At 34.9% G+C, this 19,920-nt stretch overlaps 1 protein-coding gene across 4 annotated transcripts in view; it reads right to left on the bottom strand.

Annotated features, from left to right (window-relative positions):
- The window catches only part of CPQ (carboxypeptidase Q), a 462,573-nt gene that overhangs the window by 386,014 nt on the left and 56,639 nt on the right, over positions 1–19,920 (bottom strand). The window lies entirely within an intron of this gene.

The following is a 19,920-nucleotide window of genomic DNA, read 5'->3' as shown; positions in this document are numbered from 1 at the left end:
ATTTTTATTACTAACGAAGAATTTTGTTTAAATGAACTATTTAATCTAGAAGCTAGAAAAGAAAAAAAACTGAGAAAATCAGGAAGAATAATATGAGAATTTAAGCAGAAAACTAATGAATTTTAAAACAATAAAATAGATGGATATAGGTAGATAGATAAGTAGAAGGGATGGCTATTTGGGAAAAGAGTTTTTAAATTGACAAAGTTCTTATAAATATAAATAAAAAAGAAAGAAACAAAATTAGAAAGGAGGTAGAAAGTAAAAGAGTTCACCATTTACTAAGTGCCATGCACTGTGGTTCAAGCATTTGACATAGATCATTTCTTTTCATTTTATTTACAAACAGATAAGTAAACACGTCTTAAGAGTTAAAGAGAATTTTACCCATAATGATATTTTAAGAAATTTAGAAATCTCAAAAAAGTGAACACTTTCTTAGAAACATAGATTAAGAAAATTAATTCGATAGAACAGGAAAGCTGAATATTCATGGAAGACATTACAAATGTCATCAAGGGATAATTTGCAAAACTGTTCCAGACAATGCTATAGGCCTTTCAAGTTTTCAAGAAACTGATTAACACCTATATTACATAATCTAGTCCAGAGCATATAAAATTATAAAAAGCTATCCCAATTCACTTTATGAGGTTAACATAACTCTGATACCAAAATATGACAATGACTAGCATTTTCCAAAGAGGATTCCTTGGAAATTAATGTCATTTTCTTAGGCGCGGAAAGTCTATTGTGAATTAGTTTGGAAAACACAGTTTCAGAGATTTATAGCATGTATTAGCATATTAATGTCTCTGAGACTCCTGAAGCAAAGAAATTTGTTTAAATGTTTTAATATACCTTTCTCAAATGTATCTGACGACAAAACCATCCTTTTTCCTCATAATACTCCGTCTTAGAAAACACTTAAAGAAATGGTACTCCACACACGATTCATTTATGGGATACAGTTGTGAAAATCCTAAACGAGGAACCAGTGAAATTAAGTCAAAGTATATTAAACTAATAAGCCAGCACAATCAAGTAGGGATTACCTCAGCAATTCAAGGATTATTTAATATTAGAAAATATATTAATATAACACATCACATCACTAGGTCAAATAAGAAAGAGTACATAATTATCAAAAAAGGACAAAAGAGCATTCAATAAAATTCAACACTTTTTTTCTGAACTAGGAAGTGGCTAGGAACTAAGAAGCAAAGTCTATTTCCTAATCTCTCTTAGACCTATCGCAAATATGTCTTAGTAGGAAATTACTAAAGTTGTTCTCATTAAAATCAGAAGGAAAGTAAGCATGGCCAGGATCACTACTAACATTCAAGAGAAGAAACAAGATAAACAAATATTTGAAAAGAGGATAGAAATTATAATTATTTGCACAAGATGACAGGATTTTTTTTTAGAAAATATATGAGAACCAAAAAACTATTAAAACTAATAATAACACTCAACAAATTGGTTAATTATGAAATAGATATTTAAGAATCAGTTTTCTATATACTAGCAAAAACTAGTTGGAAAATGGAATGAGGGGAAGTTCCAATTCACAATAGCTACACATTATAAATTACTTCAGCAAAACCTTGAGAGATGAAATAAGTAAGAGAACTTAAACAAATGGAAAAATAAAACATGCTCCTGGAGGGGTAGACTAAACAACAGAAAATGTCAATTATTCCCAAATAAATTCATATTTTTGACATAATGCCAAGCATTGTATAAGGCAGCGTGTGTGAAGATAGCTATATTAAAAAAAGAAAAAGCAAAATCATTGAACACGTACCCAAACTAGACGTTAAATTGTATTTTAATCCTTTAATAATCAAAACAGTATAATGCTGGTATGAGAATTAACAGACAGATCAATGCAACAAAACAGGCCTGAAATAGATTCATACACATTATAACATATGACAAAGTACACATCACAAAACTATATGGAAAAAATGGATTACTCTAAAAGTGATTTATGTAAAACTGGTAAGTATTGTGAAAGAAAAAAATCAATTTACTGTCTCATTTCAAACCATACAAAAATGGATTTCAAATAAATTTTAGTATTACACAAAAAAATATTTTTGAAGCAAGATAAATATTTGTCAAATTTTAAAGAGGAAGAACTTTCTAAACCTAACAGCACTGGAAAGACTCACAGGATAAAATGATGGAATAACATGGGATCATGAAACCTGACTCTCAAAACCTTTAATGAAATGAACAAAAGTAATTAATGACCATCCAGAAATATACCAGCAACGCTCAGACACAGGAAGGTGCACAACCTCACACCAAGGAAGGGAAGGAATCTCACACTTATGCTGGTATCCAAAAAGGGGAAACCAGGGAAGGAGAAAAGACCTCAGGAACCAAAAAACAGCTATCCTGCAGAAGCAGGTCCAGTGGAAGAAGACAAATGAATAAAATTCAGAAAAGTCTCTCCAGTAACTACCTAATACTGCCAAGTTGGGAGTAAAGTTGTTTGCCTACTATTTGCTAAAACATGTGATACATTTACTCTGTTCCAAGCACTAGTCATACAATCTGGAGAACGCCAATCTGAAAGAATTATCCTTTCTATAGCTAATAACTTTGAAAAAAATTCTCTCTTTATAACTCCAGCATTATATTTTGTCTGTAGAAAATCTGTAACATCAAAATAAGCCAAAAGAAAAAATCTCTCAGTGTATACTTCCCAGAATTACTTGGTACACAGATACATAAATATATATGTTTTAAAAAATTAATCATAACCTACCTATGGATTTACGGGCAGCTTTTTTGTAAATGTGACAATATATCACGTACCTCTTTCCACTTCCATAAATATAACTCTACATTATTATTTGAATGCCTGTGTAATATTCCCTTGTATAGATGAATCAATTTGTTTGAACAGTTTCCTATTTTTGAATCTTTGGATTGGTTCTAAATAAATATCTTTATACAAATACCTTAGCATACTTCTCAGACTATTTCATTATGAAAAATTCTTAGAAGTGGAATTGGTAAAAATAAAAAAGATAAACACCTTTAAGATTTTTACTATGCATTGCAAAAATGTACTCTAGGAAGGCTGTACCAATGTACACTTCTATCCTCAGCAACAGTGTAAAGTGCCTGTTTTCTCACACTGGAGCCAACCCCCAGGACTAAAATACTTTCTTGACTACTGTGTCCTTACATTTCCCTCATTCTCACGTTCTTTACCAGACCTGAACTAAGCCTCTTTCCAGAGTTCCACACTGACAGAAGCGTACCCCTTCCAAGCTGTAGGCTTCCTCTCTCTTACATACAGTCCTCGAAGGTCTTTGTTATTTATTAACAAACGATTTCAGCAATTTTCAGATCAGATTGAAAGATTATGAATTCCTGAGTTCTGATACTTGCTGACTGAGATTCCAAAGCATTGGCCCTAATCCAGATTGAGACAGACATGAGTCTATTCTTTTTCTGATAATTAATATACTTAAAAAAATTGTAAAGTGGCAAAATATACACAACATGAAATTTACCATTTTAACCATTTTAAGTATACAGTTCTATGGCATTAAGTACCTTCACACTGCTATGCAACTGTCACCACCATCCATCCCCAGAATTTTTTCCATCTTCCCAAATTGAAACTCTGTACCCAGTAAACAATCACTAATGTACTTCTGAATCAGAAAAAGAACACTTTGAATTAGGAAAATAAATTTCCAGAGTACCCCAGCATGTAATTATGACAAAATCTCACAAGTTCTCCTCTTCACCTTCAACTATTAGTGGAGCATCACATTATTTTCAATCACTTTTACTTAGGAACATTTTGTTCATTTTCAGGCTGCAGGCGCTTTCTGTTTTCAGCTCTCCATCCCTAGGTGTGCAATTGCTCTACCCTTGGCCAGACTCAAGTCTGGTTTTTTTTAATCCTTTAACAGGTATTTATTGCTATCATTTTTTTCTCCTACTTTTGCTTTGTGCTTGAAGTACTTTTTTTCCTCTTAAAGCTTCTTCTTATTTTTTTTCAGGTGTACATCATTATATTTCCATTTCTGTGTAGATTACATCATGTTCACCACCCAAAGACTAATTACCACCCAGCACCATCCACATGTGCCCAGTCACCCCTTTTGCCCTCCTCCCTCCTCCTTTCCCCTCCAGTAACCACCAATCTAATCTCTGTATCTATGTGTTTGTTGTTGTTGTTATCTTCTATTTATGAGTGAGATCATACAGTATTTGACTTTCTTCCTCTGACTTATTTTACTTAGCATAATACCCTCTAGGTCCATCCATGTTGTCGCAAATGGCAAGACTTCATCTTTTTTTTATAGTTGAGTAGTATTCCATTGTGTATAAATAACGCATCTTCTTTATCCATTCGTCCCTTGATGGGCACTTAGGTTGTTTCTATGTCTTGGCTATTGAGAATGATCCTGAATGAACACAGGAGTGCCATGTATCTTTATGCATTTGTGTTTTCATGTTCTTTGGATAAATGCCCAGCAGTGGAATAGCTGGATCATATGGTAGTTCTATTCTTAATTTTTGGAGGCATCTTCATACTGTTTTCCACAGTGGCTGCACCAGTTTACATTCCCTTTTCTCCACGTCCTCTCCAACACTTGTCATTTCTTATCTTGGTAATTATAGCCATTCTGACGGGCACAAGGTAATATCTCACTGTAGTTTTGATTTGCATTTCCCTAATAATTAGTGATGTTGAACATCTTTTCATGTGCCTGTGGGTCATCTGTATATCTTCTTTGGAAAAATGTCTGTTCAGATCCTTTGCCTATTTTTTAATTGGTGTGCTTATTTTGTTGTTGCTGAGATGCAGGAGTTTTTTTTTAATTAATTTAGTTTTTATTAATTTGTTTATTTTCAGATGTACATCATAATATATTTCAAATTCAGTGTAGATTACATCATGTTCACCACCCAAAAACTCATTATAGTGCATCCCTCACATGTGAGCTTAATCACCACCTTTTGCCCTCCCTCCTCCTCCCCTTGCCCTATGGTAACCACCAATCCAATCTCCAATGCTGTGTTTGTTTGTCGTTGTCCTTAATATATTGTAGATATTACCCCCTTATCAGATATATGGTTTGCAAATATCTTCTCCCAATTGCTAGGTTGTCTTTTTGTTTTGTTGATGGTTTCCTCTGCTGTGCAGAAGTTTTTGGGTTTGATGTAGTCCCATTTGTTTATTTTTTCTTTTGTTTCCCTTGCCTGGTCAGACATGGTATTTGAAAATATGCTGCCAGGACTGATGTCAAAGAGTGCACTGCCTAAGTTTTCTTTTAGAAGTTTTATGGTTTCAAGTCTTACATTCAAATCTTTAATCCATTTTGAGTTAACTTTTGTGCATGGTGTAAGATAATGGTCTACTTTCATTCTTTTGAATGTGGCTGTCCAGTTTTACCAACACCATTTATTGAAGAGACTTTCCTTTCTCCATTGTATGTTCTTGGCTCCCTTGTCAAAAGTTAGCTGTCCATAAAAATGTGGGTTTATTTCTGGGCTCTTGATTCTGTTTCCATTGATCTGTGTGTCTGTCTTTGTGCTAGTAATTTGCTGTTTTGGTTACTATAGCTTTGTAGCATATTTTGAAATCAGGGAATGTGATACCTCCAGCTTTGTTCTTTTTTCTCAGGAATCCTTTGGCTATCTGGGGTCTTTTGCTGTTTCATATAAGTTTTAGGATTCTTTGTTACATTTCTGTGAAAAATGTTGTTTGAACTTTGAGAAAGATTGCATTGAATCTGTAGATTGCTTTAGGAAGTATGGACATTTTAACTATGTTAATTCTTCCAATCCAAGAGCACAGAATATTTTCCCATTGCTTTGTGTCTTCTTCAATTTCTTTCAACAATGTTTTATAGTTTTCAGTGTACTGGTCCTTCACCTCTTCGGTTAATTTTATTCCTATGTATTTTATTCTTTTCGTTGTAATTGTAAATGGGATTGTATTCTTAATTTCTCTTTCTGCTACTTCATTGTTAGTGTATAGAAACACTACTGATTTTTGCATGTTGATTTTGTATCCTGCAACTTTACCATATTCATTTATTATTTCTAATAGTTTTCTGGTGGATTCTTTAGGGTTTTCTATATATAAAATCAGGTCATCTGCAAAAAGTGACAGTTTTACTTCTTCCTTTCCAATTTGGATCCCTTTTATTTCTTTTTCTCGTCTAATTGCTCTGGCTAGGACTGCCAAAACTACGTTGTTAAATAAGCCTGGTAGAAGTGGGCATCTTTGTCTGTCTCCTGTTCTTAGAGGTATAGCTTTCAGTTTTTCCCCACTGAGTATGATGTTGGCTGTGGGTTTGTCATCTATGGCCTTTATTATGTTGAGGTACTTTCCTTCTATACACATTTTATTCAGAGTTTTTATCATAAATTGTATCTTGTCAAATGCTTTCTCTGCATCTATTGAGATGATCATGAGATTTTTATTTTTCATTTTGTTAATGTGGTATCAGTTTGATTTGTAGATGTTGAACCAACCCTGCATCCCTGGAATAAATCCCACTTGATCATGGTGTATGATCTTTTTAATGTATTATATTCAATTTGCTAGTATTTGGTTCAGGATTTCTGCATTGACGTTCCCCAGTGACATTGGCCTGTGATTTTCGCTTTTTGTGTTATCCTTTGTCTGGTTTGGTATTAGAGTGACATTGATCTCATAGAATGAGTTAGGAAGTTTCCCCTCCTCTTCAATTTTTTGGAAGAGTTTGAGAAGGATAGATATTAAGTCTTCTTTGAATGTTTGGTAGAATTCATCAGGGAAGCCAGCTGGTCTTGGAATTTTATTTTTGGGGAGGTTTTTGATTACTGTTTCGATCTCCTTACTGGTGATTTGCCTATTCAAATTCTCTATTTCTTCTTGATCCAGTTTTGGAAGGTTGTATGATTCTAAGAATTTATCCATTTCTTCTAGATTATCCAGTTTGTTGGTGTATAGCTTTCTGTAGTATTCTCTTATAATCTTTTGTATTTCTGAGGTGTCCATTGTCATTTCTCCTCTTTCAATTCTGATTCTATTTATCTGAGCCACTTTTTTTCTGGGTGTTTTAGTAGTTCTTCTCTGTTCCTTTCTTCTTCTTTTGCCCTCTTCCCTTATGGTTTGATGGCTTTCTCTGGTATTATGTTTGGGTTCCTTTATCTTAATTATTTGTGTATTTATTATAGGTTTCTGGTTCGTGATTACCATGAGGTTCATATATAATAACCTATTTATATAGCAATCTATATTAAGTTGATGGTTTCTTATGTTTGATCTCTTGCTAAAAGCTTTACTCTTTTACTCCTCTCCCCCGTATTTTATGTTTTTGTTATCATATTTAATGTCTTTTGCGTATGTGTGTATCCATTAACCTCTTATCATGGAAATAGATAATTTTAGTACTTTCGTCTTTTGACTTTATATTAGGTTCATAGGTTGTTCATCTGCTACCTTTACTGTATGTTTCCCTTTACCAGTCTTTTTTTTTACATAATTTGCTTATTCCTATTTCTGTCTTTTCTTTTCCACTTAAATAAGTCCCTTTAACATTTTTGTAAGGCTAATTTATTGGTGATAAAGTCCTTTAGTTTTTGCTTGTATAGAAAACTCTTTCTCTCTCCTTCCATTCTGAATGCTAACCTTGCCAGGTAGAGTATTCTTGGCTGGTATACTATTCTTAGATTATGTCCAACAGCTTTTCTGGGGGTCTTCCCCATTGTTGCTAATAGCCAGCAAAGCTAGATACTATGACACTCCTCTCAGTTGTGCTGAATCCAAAAGCTGCTTATTTTGGCAAAACTCTCCCACTCAGATCCTCTGCTCCTCCAGGAAAAGCTTCGTACCTTAAGATTGCTCACAGCTGTGAAGCGCCACAGCTAGAATGAGGCTTTTTCCTCCCCAGAAAGGTATTTCTGCCTCTCCCACCTCAGTCAGTGCTGTCCCTTGTTGTGGAGATTCTTTTTATCCAGTTTCCAGTTCTCTCTCAGGGGTCATTGTTCCAAGGGTAGTTGTAAATTTGTTGTTTCTTGGAGGAGCTGAGTTCAGTCCTCCTACACCATCATCTTCCCCGAAATCCCTCAACACAAGTCTATTAGTTCCAAGAAGGTAGTTCCAAGCTTTTCAATAGCCCTCACATCACTCTCAATATATGAATTTTTTTGACTGCTCTTTGATAGAGTTGAACTATTTCCCAGAGCAAGGAGGGAAGCCAGATCACTTGCTCAGTCTATTATTGTTAAATGGGTTCATATAAGATCCTGTGTTCTAGGTACTACAGAATAAAGTAAGAAGGGTAAATTTGTTTTCGGGGTGGGGGGAAGATTGGCACCTGAGCTAATATCTGTTGCCAATCTCCTTTTTTTTCCTTTTTCTTCTTCTTCTCCCAAAACCCCCCAGTATGTAGTTGTATAGTCTAGTTGTGAGTGCCTCTGGTTGTGCTATATGAGATGCCACCTCAGCATGGCTTGATGCGCGGTGCCATGTCCACACCCAGAATCCAAACTGGCAAAACCCTGGGCTGTAGAACCAGAGTGCACAAACTTAACCACTCGGCCATGGTGCTGGCCCCAGAAGGATAAATTTATTGAGGGGAAAATATCTTAGTCAAAACAAGACTTTCATTTAACAGCAATTATTAAACATCAACTTTGTGCCGTACCCCATAGAGCACCTAGGTATAAAGCTAAATGAGATATAACCTAGCAGGAGAGGCAGAAACAGAATAATAATTATTATTATTACTGTTATTATTATTATGTTCAGTATTAATTATAAAAAAGTATAGACATATATCCCAAGTAACATGGAAAACATAGAGAAGAGAGTAGTAAATTCTATCTGTAGGGGTCAGAGAAGACTTCATAGAGAAGGTGAAAAATCCACTGGGTCTTGAACAATGAGTAGGAGTTCTTCAAGAGTAAAAACTTCAGAAAGACATTCCAGAAAAAGAGAACCACAAGGACACAGGCCCTACTACTTAATACTGTTCACAGAGAACACTGGTGCTCCACAAACTAAATCAAGGTATTTTATTGTTTAAATCATAGAATGGCAATCTGTTGCAAAAAGCTTTTTTCTAAAGTAATATATAGAATATTCTTAAATTTAAGTTATTCTTGCACAAATATTTCTTTGGTACTTGTTTTCAATTTTCTAATAGTAAAAAGTAGCACACAGTAAAAATAAATACACAAAAACATTATATAATAAACTCAAAAAGCCAAACTAAATCCAGTGCTTGCATTTTCTACTAGTAAATGCTTATGGTCTAATGGTTTAGCACATTTTCTGTGAATAAGATTGCCCCTGGATCCAATGATGGAGTAAAATATAAAGCTATTTAATATTTAAAAAAAAAAAAAAACAGGAACAAGATGACTGACTCTGGATAATTAGCTTCCTAACTAGTTTGAGAACCAAAGGATTCCTGAATGGATGAGAAAAATTTGGGAGATAAAACTCCAAAGATAAGGTATGATGCAATTCTTGAAAAGGCCTAGCAAGTCATGTTGAGAAATTAAATGTTTTGTAATGGAAAGAAATAACATATCAACTGTGTGAGGGACTTCTTTGTGTTTGTTGTTTTATAGACACATACACAAAAAAACTCCTTTGATAATAGCATAAAGGACACGGACTTGCATGAGAAGAGGTTGAAGGTTACTGCAGTTATGCAGGAAAGAAATAGGACCAAAGCAGATAATAAACTGGGACAAGCAAACAAATAATGAAAATAGTATATTGTCATCACATACGAATTAGTTGATTTGTGGCAAACTTAAAACAACTAGAGTCTGACATCAAAGAAGAGCAATCAGTTATGGCCAACAGGTACAAGAAAAAGTTGCTCAACACCACTAATTATCAGGGAAATGCAAATCAAAACCAAAATGAGATACCACTTTACACTTGTTAGGATGGTTATTATCAAAAAGAGAAGGATAACAAATCTTGGCCAGGATGTGTAGAAAAGGGAATCCTTGTGCACTGTTGGTGGGAATGTAAATTGGTGCTGCCACTATGTAAAACAGTACGTAGGTTCCTCAAAAAATTAAAAATAGAAGTATCATACAATCCAGCAATCCTTCTTCTGGGTATATATACAAAGGAATTGAAATCTGGACCTCCATTCCCATGTTCACTGCAGCATTATTCTCAATAGCCAAGATATTGAAGCAAGCTAAATGTACATAGAAGGATGAAAGGATAATGAAAATGTAGTATTTACACACAATGTAATATTATTCAGCCTTAAAAAAGGAAATCCTGCCATTTGCAACAATATGGATAAACCTATACGACATCATGCTAAGTGAAATAAGCCAGACACAGAAGAACAAATACTACATGATCCCGCTTGTATTAGGAATCTAAAATAGTCAAACTCACAGGAGCAGACAGTAGAATGGTGGTTACCAGGTGCTGGGGGAGGGGGAAATGGGGCAGTGTTGGTCAAAGAGTACAAAGTTTGAGTTATGCAAGATGAATAGGTACTAGAGATGTATTGTACAGCACAATACCTACAGTTAACAATACTGTATTGCATACTTAAAAATTTGTTAAGAGCATAGATCTAATGTTAACTGTTCTTATCACAATAAATAAAGTAGGAGGAAACTTCTGAAGGTGATAGATATATTTATGGCATTGATTGTGGTGATGGTCTCACAAGTGTATACTTATCTCCAAACTTATCAAGTTGCATAACCGAAATTTGTACAGCTTTTTATATGTCAAAAAAAGTTTTACACTGAACAACCAATGGGTCATCAAAGAAAGAAAAGGAGAAATCAAAAAATATTTGGAGACAAATGAAAATGGAAGCACACTATACCAACTTATTTGAGATGCAGCAAAAGCAGTCCTAAGAGGGCAATTCATAGCAACACAGGCCTATGCTAACAAACAAGAAAAAGCTCAAATAAACAATCTTAAACTACACCTAACAGCATTAGAAAAAGAAGAACAAACAAAGCTCAAATTCAGTAGAAGGAGGGAAATAATAAAAACTACAGCAGAAATAAGTGAAATTGAAACTAAAAAAATACTATAAAAAGGATCAATGAAACAAGGAGCTGGTTCTTTGAGAAGATAAACAAAATTGACAAACCCTTAACCAGACTCACTAAGAAAAAAATAGAGAAGGCCCAAATAAATAAAATTAGAAATGAAAGAGGAGAAATTACAATGGATACCACTGAAATACAGAAGATTATAAGAGATTATGAAAAACTCTATGGCAATAAACTGGACAATCTAGAAGAAATGGATAAATTCTTAGACTCTTACAACCTCCCAAGACTGAATCAAGAAAAAATAGGGAATCTGAATAGACCAATCACAAGTAAAGAGATTGAAACAGTTATCAAAAACCTCCCCAAAAATAAAAGTCCAGGACCAGACGGCTTCTCAGGAGAATTCTACCAAACATTCAAAGAAGATTTATTACCTATTCTTCTCAAACTATTCCAAAAGATTGGAGAAGATGGAAATATTCCTAACACATTCTATACGGCCAACATCACTCTGATACCAAAGCCAAATAAGGACAACACAAACAAGGAAAATTACAGGCCAATATCGCTGATGAACATAGATACAAAAATCCTGAACAAAATGTTGGCAAACCGAATACAGCAATACATCAAAAAGATCATACACCATGATCAAGTGGGATTCATACCAGGGACACAAAGATGATTCAACATCCACAAATCCATCAACGTGATTCACCACATTAACAAACTCAGGAATAAAAACCACATGATCATCTCAATAGATGCAGAGAAAGCATTTAACAAGATTCAACATCCATTCATGATAAAAACTCTCAATAAAATGGGTATAGAAGGAAAGTACCTTAACATAATAAAGGCCATATTTGACAAACCCACAGCCAACATCATACTCAATGGGTAAAAACTAAAAGCCATCCCTCTGAGAACAGGAACAAAACAAGGGTGCCCACTCTCACCACTCTTATTCAACACAGTACTCGAGGTTTTGGCCAGGGCAATTAGGCAAGAATAAGAAATCAAAGGAATCTAAATAGGCACTGAAGAAGCGAAACTCTCACTGTTTGCAGAAGACATGATTTTATATATAGAAAATCCTAAAGAATCCATCAGAAAACTACTAGAAATAATCAACAACTACAGCAAAGTTGCAGGGTACAAAGTCAACTTACAAAAATGAGTAGCATTTTTATACTCAAATAACAAACTAACAGAACAAGAACTCAAAAATACAGTTCCATTTACAATCACAACAAAAAGAATAAAATATCTAGGAATAAATTTAACCATGGAGGTGAAACACCTATAGAAAGAAAACTATAAGACATTACTGAAAGAAATTGATAAAGACATAAAGAAATGGAAAGATATTCCATGCACATGGATTGGAAGAATAAACATAGTTAAAATGTCCATACTACCTAAAGCAATCTACAGATTCAATGCAATCCCAATCAGCATCCCAATGACATTCTTCACAGAAATAGAACAAAGAACCTTAAAATTCAGATGAGGCAACAAAAGACCCCAAATAGCCAGAGCAAGACTGAAAAACAAGAACAAAGCTGGTGCATTACAACCCCTGACTTAAAAATATATTACAAAGCTATAGTAATCAAAACAGCATGGTACTGTACAAGAACAGACACACAGATCAATGGAACAGAACTGAAAGCCCACAAATAAAACCACCCATCTACGGACAGCTAATCTTTGACAAAGGAGCCAAGATGATACACTGGAGTAAGGAAAGTCTCTTCAATAAATGGTGCTGGGGAAACTGGACAGCCACATGCAAAAGAATAAAAGTAAACCATTATCTTTCCCCATGCACAAAAATAGACTCAAAACGGACCAAAGACTTGAAGGTAAGACCTGAAACATAAAACTTGTGGAAGAGAATATAGGCAGTACACTCTTTAACATCAGACTTAAAAGGATCTTTTCAAATACATGTCTACTCAGACAAGGGAAACAAAAGAAAAAATAAACAAGTGGGACTTCATCAGACTAAAGAGCTTCTAGAAGGCAAAAGAAACCAAGAACAAAATGAAAAAACAACCCACCAACTGGGAAAAAATATTAGAAAATCATATATCCGACAAGGGGTTAATCTCCATAATATATAAAGAGCTCACACAAATGAACTACAAAGAAACAAAAAACTCAGTCAAAAAGTGGGCAGAAGATATGAACAGACATCTTTCCAAAGAAGATATACAGATGGCCAATAAGCACATGAAAAGATGCTCAACATCACTAATCATCAGGGAAATGCAAATCAAAACTACACTTAGATTCCATCTTACACCCATTAGAATGGCTATAATCATCAAGACAATAAACAACAAATGTTGGATAGGTTGTAGAGAAAAGGGAATCCTCATCCACTGCTGGTGGGAATGCAAACTGGCACAGCCAATGTGGAAAATAGTATGGAGATTTCTCAAAAAATTAAAAGTAGAAATACTATATGACCCAGCTATCTCACTACTAGGTGTTTACCCAAAGAACTAGAAATCAACAATTCAAAGAGTCGTATGCACCCGTACGTTCACAGCAGCATTATTCACAACAGCCAAGACGTGGAAGCAACCCAAGTGCCCGTTGACGGATGATTGGATAAAGAAGATGTGGTGTATATATACAATGGAATACTACTCGGCCACAAAAAAAGACAAAATCGTCCCAATCGAAACCACATGGATGAACCTTGAGGGCACCACGTTAAACAAAATAAGCCAGACAGAGAAAAGACAAACACCATATGATTTCACACATATGTGGAATATAAACAAACTTATGGACAAAGAGAATAAATTAGTGGTACTGGGGGATGGGGGTGGAGGGTGGGCACAAGGGGTAAAGGGGTATATTTATGTGGTGTTTGACAAACAATAATGTGCAACTGAAATCTCACTATGTTATAAGCTATTATTACCACAATTTAAAAAAAAAAAGTTTACACACAAAAAAGAGTAAAGAAATCTCTGCCAAAATTAAATCCATGACTGCTGTCTTTCTTTGTCTTTCTCACTCAGAGAATCATAGGTCATCAGATGCAGAAGGAACCTGAGAGATTACCTTATCCAGAGGTGCTCAAATTTTCATGTATAAACTTTGTCAGCTTGTTAAAAGGTAGATAGATACCCAAGTCCCCTCCCTAGAGGTTCCAATTCTGTAGGCCTGGGTGGAGTTCAAGAATCTGCACTTTTAGAATCTAGTGATTCTGATATATGTGATCCAAAAACCATATTGTGAGAATCACTGATGTGGTGCAAGTAGGAGACCTTTCTCAAAGTTTTTTCACATTCCAGCAGGCTTTTAATACTCATTCCACTTTCTACACATTGGGTAGCACTTGGTTAGCCCATTCAAAAATTGAGCTCAGCCAACTGCAAATACACCAAACCCCAGGTATCAGCCATGTCATTTTACTTAAACTTCAAGAGTCAGAAACTTGTGGGAAATATTTTGGAACACAACATTTGGCTGTTAAAGCTGTGGAGCTGAAAGATGCTAAAATTCTGTCACTAACTACTTAGCAATTCACAACCTCCTCATGCATCAGTTTCTTCATGTATCAAAAAGCTATAATGAGATCTTTCTTCTCCATCTCAGAGACATGTTGCAGGAAGCAGTTAGTTGTGAAATTGCTTTTACAAGTTTTAAAAGGACTACTCAAAAGTAAAGAATGAGTCAATCCTTTTTCATATATTTTAGCTGCCACTACTGGCTATTTGGAGAGGTACAGGTATGGGGAGAGACACAGGTCAATAGAAGCATATGGAGGAAATATGCTTTTGGCTGGACTTTAAAAGAAGGGGAAGTGGTTACTGATGGAGTGGCAGCGAGGATAAAGAAAATAAAGTGGACAGAAGCAGAGTCTACAGGGGGGCCAGCCTGATGAGACTGCTGATAGAAATAAATTTTTTTTTTTCATACTTCTGGGCTCTTGGCCTTCACAAGGCAGAATATACCAACACAGCAAGACAAAGAGGATAGACCTTTTCTTCCCCCCAAAGAATTCTGGCTACTTACCAAAAGCTTTCTATAAAATAACATTTCATTTTAAAAGCATTGTTTGTATTTAAAATTAGGGATGGCTTTATTGTTAAAGGTTTTTAATATAAGGAGGTATGGTGATATTAAATGGAGTCTCTCAGCTTTTGTATTTCTTGGCTCCCACATTTCAAATTAATGAATCTTATGCTGCACTCATGTTTTCATTCTATAAAATACACATGACTACTTTTTCTCCTATCTAAACAGGCCAAGTCGACTTTTCATCAAGTCATCATTGAATAGGATTTTATTAAGCCCCCACTTGTACACATCATATAACATTGCAGTGAGTTAAGGAGGCTGAGTGAAGAAAAGACAATTTCAAATTGTGGCTAATTTCAAAAAGTAGGGAGAGTTTTGAAAAGCATATACTTGTTAAGCTTTGGCACAGTTTCAATAAGGTGATGGAAACTGAAATAGATCTTACTGGTCATCTTACTCAACCATCTGTTCTAAAGTACAACTTCCCACTCAAAGTAAAATTCCCACTACAAGAGTCTTGATATATGACCACCTCATCTCTACTTGGAAATGTCCAAAGATAGGATGCTCACTACCCTAAATGATAGTTCATTACATTTCTGGTCAACGTTAATAAAAAGAGAGTTCTTTTTTATTTGGAATTTACCAGTTTATCTCCCTGTAATATAATTTAGTGAAAAGAGCAAGAGTTTTAAGTTATACAGACTTTAGCACAATTCCTAATTCTGCCACTTACCAGTTGTTTGACACTGAATATATTCCATAAGCCCTCTGAGTCTCAGTTTCTTTACCTATAGAATGAGGATAATAACCTCTTACCTTAGTGGTTTGTTGTGTGAATTAAATCAAGTGTGAAAAGTACTTAGCAATTTACCTAGTATATAACAGTTGCTCAGTGAACAAAGTATTATTCCACTCATTTGTTCCAGCTCTGTCATTTGCTGCTAATGTTTTAATTCTTCTTTTATATGCAGAAGACAGTCCTTTAAATATGTGAAGATGGTGAGCTTTTCTTTTCTTGACATTGGTCTTTACCCTGCTAACCATCTCCATTTCCTGCATTGTTTTATGGTGCCATTTAATCCCAAACCACTATGCTACTGGGGCCATAGGGATAGTCCAACATGGGCTATGGATAGGTGATTGGGTGACTCAGTGATTTGGGACTTCTTTCAACCAAGGGATATAATACAATCCAGATCAACACTTTGGTCCAAACCATTATAAAGTAGAGTAAATAAATCCAAATATAACATTAATCACAATCAATGCAAATGGACTTGATTTTGTCAGATATTGTTAGGCCGGATTAAAAAATAAAATACAACTCTAAGTTATTTGCAAGGGAATACATCTAAAACTTAGCACACAAACATTTAATGTAAAATTTATGAAAAATATATCAAGAAAACATTAATCAAAAACACTGGCAAAGCTGTATCAATATCAGACTAAATAGATTTAAAGGCAAAGGATTACTACACAAAAGGCTCCATTCACCAAAAATATATAACAATTTTACATGTATATGCACTTAATTACATAAATTCATAAGTATATAGACCAAAAAAAATCTGAACTACAGACAAATGAACAAATCCAAATAATTATGGAAGATTTTAACACATCTCCTCAATAACTGACATATCAAGCAACAACAATAAAAAACCAGTAATGATCTAAAAATCTGACCACCACAACAAGCTTGATCTAATGTGTATCTATGAAACAATGTATCCAACAACTTAAGAATATATATTCTTTTCAACCACACATGGCTTATGACAATTAACCACCTTATAGGCCCTAAAATAGATCTCAACAAATTCAGATTCTCTTATCTCACATACTACATTATCTGACAACAAATAGTTAAATTAAAAATCTGTAGCAAAAAAAACTATAAAAGGAAATTATATATTTGAAATTCAAAAACACCTTTCCAAATCACCCAAATGTTATAGAAGAATGAAAATTGGAAAATACATAGAACTGAAAGATAATACTAATCAAAATTTGTGAAATGCAGCTAGAGAGAGTGTCACAACTTTGGAATAGTGAAGAATGTACTTAAATGAGATTTTAAAAAGCAGAAACCACAAATGAAAAGATTAATTTACTATATTAAAATTAACAATCTTGATTCATAAAAAGACCAGAGAATAACTGAAAAAAAAGCCACAAACTGGGAAAAACTATTAGCAATATAAATACTATCAAAGGACTAGAACCTAGAATACCTAAAAATGTCAAAGAACCAATGCGGGAATAGTGAACATTCCACCAGAAAAGTGGCGAAAGTCACTTCACAGAAGGGGAAACAGAAACGGTGAATAAAAAACTTAAAAGATTCTCACCTTCATTAGTAATCAGGGAATTATAAATTTAAATCACAAGATACCATTCACACCATAAAACTGGCAAAAACAAAAAAGTCTGATAAGTATGGAAGAAAATGTGGAGCAAAAGAAGAATTCTTACACTATTGGCAAAGATGTGAATTGGTATAACCACTTTGGAAAACAATTCAGCATTATATGGTAAATTCGAACATGCACATACCTATAACCTAGCAATTCTATAACCACATGAGCTGGTATGAGGGGCAGGGAAGGGAGGCAGCAAGAGTATGCTTATTTTACAAAGCTAAGTTAATGACATTGTGATCATCATCTCAATACCTAGTGGAACTTTGCCAGGTTTATCAGCAGGCTCCCAAAGAAACAGCCTTCTTAAAGGATACACTCTAAAATCTTCACAATGAATCAGAAGCTGGAACACTTAGTCATATCAAAAAAGGTTCTACAACTTTGAAAAGCCTCGTAAAGCTCCCAAGCTGCCAGAAACAACAGGCTGAGCACACGCAGATTCTGTTGGAATTTATTGAAGCCTTACTATATGCCAGGCCCTGGGCTAGTACTACAAATACAAAGGTAACGAACAAAGGACATGTGGTTCCCCTTTCTCATGAAGCTTACACTGGTCAAGACAGATATTATATTAAAATATACAAAAAAATCATATAGATAAAATTGTGATAAGTGCTATAAAGGAGACGTAGTGATACTATGAGAACATATAGAATGGGGACCCAAGAGTCAAGGAAGTTAGAGAAGGCATTCCTGAGAAACTTATATTTAACTGGAATAGCAAAAAGAGGTTAGGCAGGCAAAGGAAGAGGGTAAACAAGCACTGCAGGTAAAAGAAAGAGAGTGTGTGAAAATCCTTATACAGGAAGAGAGAGAAGCATAGCAAAATGGAGAAAGAACGGGCCTTGTAGGCCACCATAGGATTTTGACTCTAAAAGCATGGGAGGTTATTAGACGACTTTACGTGAGAGAGTGGCTTGCTCTTGGACTTGCCTTTTGCAAATTGCAGCATGGAGAATGGACTGGAGAACACCTAGAGTGGATGTGGGGAGCCAGTTAGAGGCTATTGCAGTAATCCAGGTAGTAGCAGCCTCTCTAAAGAGACGGTAGTAGACCTTGAGAGATGGAGTTTGATTCTAGATGTACTTTGGAGGTAGAACCAACAAAACTTAGTGAAAGGTAAGATTGGAGAAGATGGAAGTAGGGATGAAGGAGATGAAATGTCATGAATAACTCCCTTTCTGACATGGACAACTAGGTAGTATTATTGAAACAGTACCACTGCATACAGCCGTGTGCATTGTAATTAGTACCTCTTAGAGTTGTACAGTGTCTTACCTGTAAAACCATCTATGGCAGGCCTGTCAATGACAATTACTGAATTGGGGAGCATTAAAGAAAAGGAGATTTGGGGAGAAAAATCATTGGTTTATATTTAAACATTTTTTCACAAAGAAAACAGTCAAATTAAAACTAAGCATAAGCTAACAATTCTATGCACTCCTTACTCAGAAATCTTCTAAGTCTATGAATATGGTAGTCACTGGCCACATTTAGCTATTAGCACTTGAAATGTGGCTACTCCAAATTGAGATGTGCTGTAATTGTAAAATGCAGCCTAGATTTCAAAAACAAAGTACAGAAATAAAATAATATGAGGTATCTCATTAATTATTTATATTGATTACATCTTGAAATATTTTTGACATTGGATTAAATAAAACCCATTACTAAAAATTTATTCCACCTGTTTCTTTTTATTTTTTAATACAGCTCCTAGAAAATTTAAAATTAGGTATGGAGCTAACATTATATTTCTACTGGACAGGACTGTTCTAAGAAATAACTGAATCATGCATTCATTATTATCCATGTCTTCACTGAGTAATGACGGATTGAAAAAGTTCATTGTTAAAACTGGTGAAAGGGAAATAAAGATGTGCCTCAAGCTGAAAAGTCAGGACCGTAATAAATGAAGCCATTTGTTAACTGAATGCAAAGTGAAGAACCAAAATCCCTATGCTGCATAACTTTCACCTCTTCACCAACACCAAGAATAGTTACAAGTAAGCAGGAATTGAGATGTCACCAACGTCCTAGTTTTGGGAGGAATGGAAGGGACTTTTAAATGACCTGGCAATGGGGGGAAATAAGAAGAAGGGAATTTAGTGATGTTAAGGTAAAACTTAAATAGGTCCTGTCTTTAAAATAGGTTTGAAAGAGAAGACATGCAATTAGATTTGAGGAGGGTCAGGGCTGGCCCCGTGGCCGAGTGGTTAAGTTCACACGCTCCGCTGCAGCGGCCCAGGGTTTTGCTGGTTCGGATCCTGAGCACGGACACGGCACCACTCATCAGGCCACGTTGAGGCGGCACCCCACGTGCCACAACTACAAGGACCCACAAGTAAAATATACAACTATGTACTGGGGGGATTTGGGGAGAAAAAGCAGAAAGAAAAAAAAAAAG

This window comes from Equus caballus, chromosome 9, assembly GCF_041296265.1.
Source record: "Equus caballus isolate H_3958 breed thoroughbred chromosome 9, TB-T2T, whole genome shotgun sequence".
NCBI lineage: Eukaryota > Metazoa > Chordata > Mammalia > Perissodactyla > Equidae > Equus > Equus caballus.
This window is presented reverse-complemented; position numbering and strand designations above follow the sequence as displayed.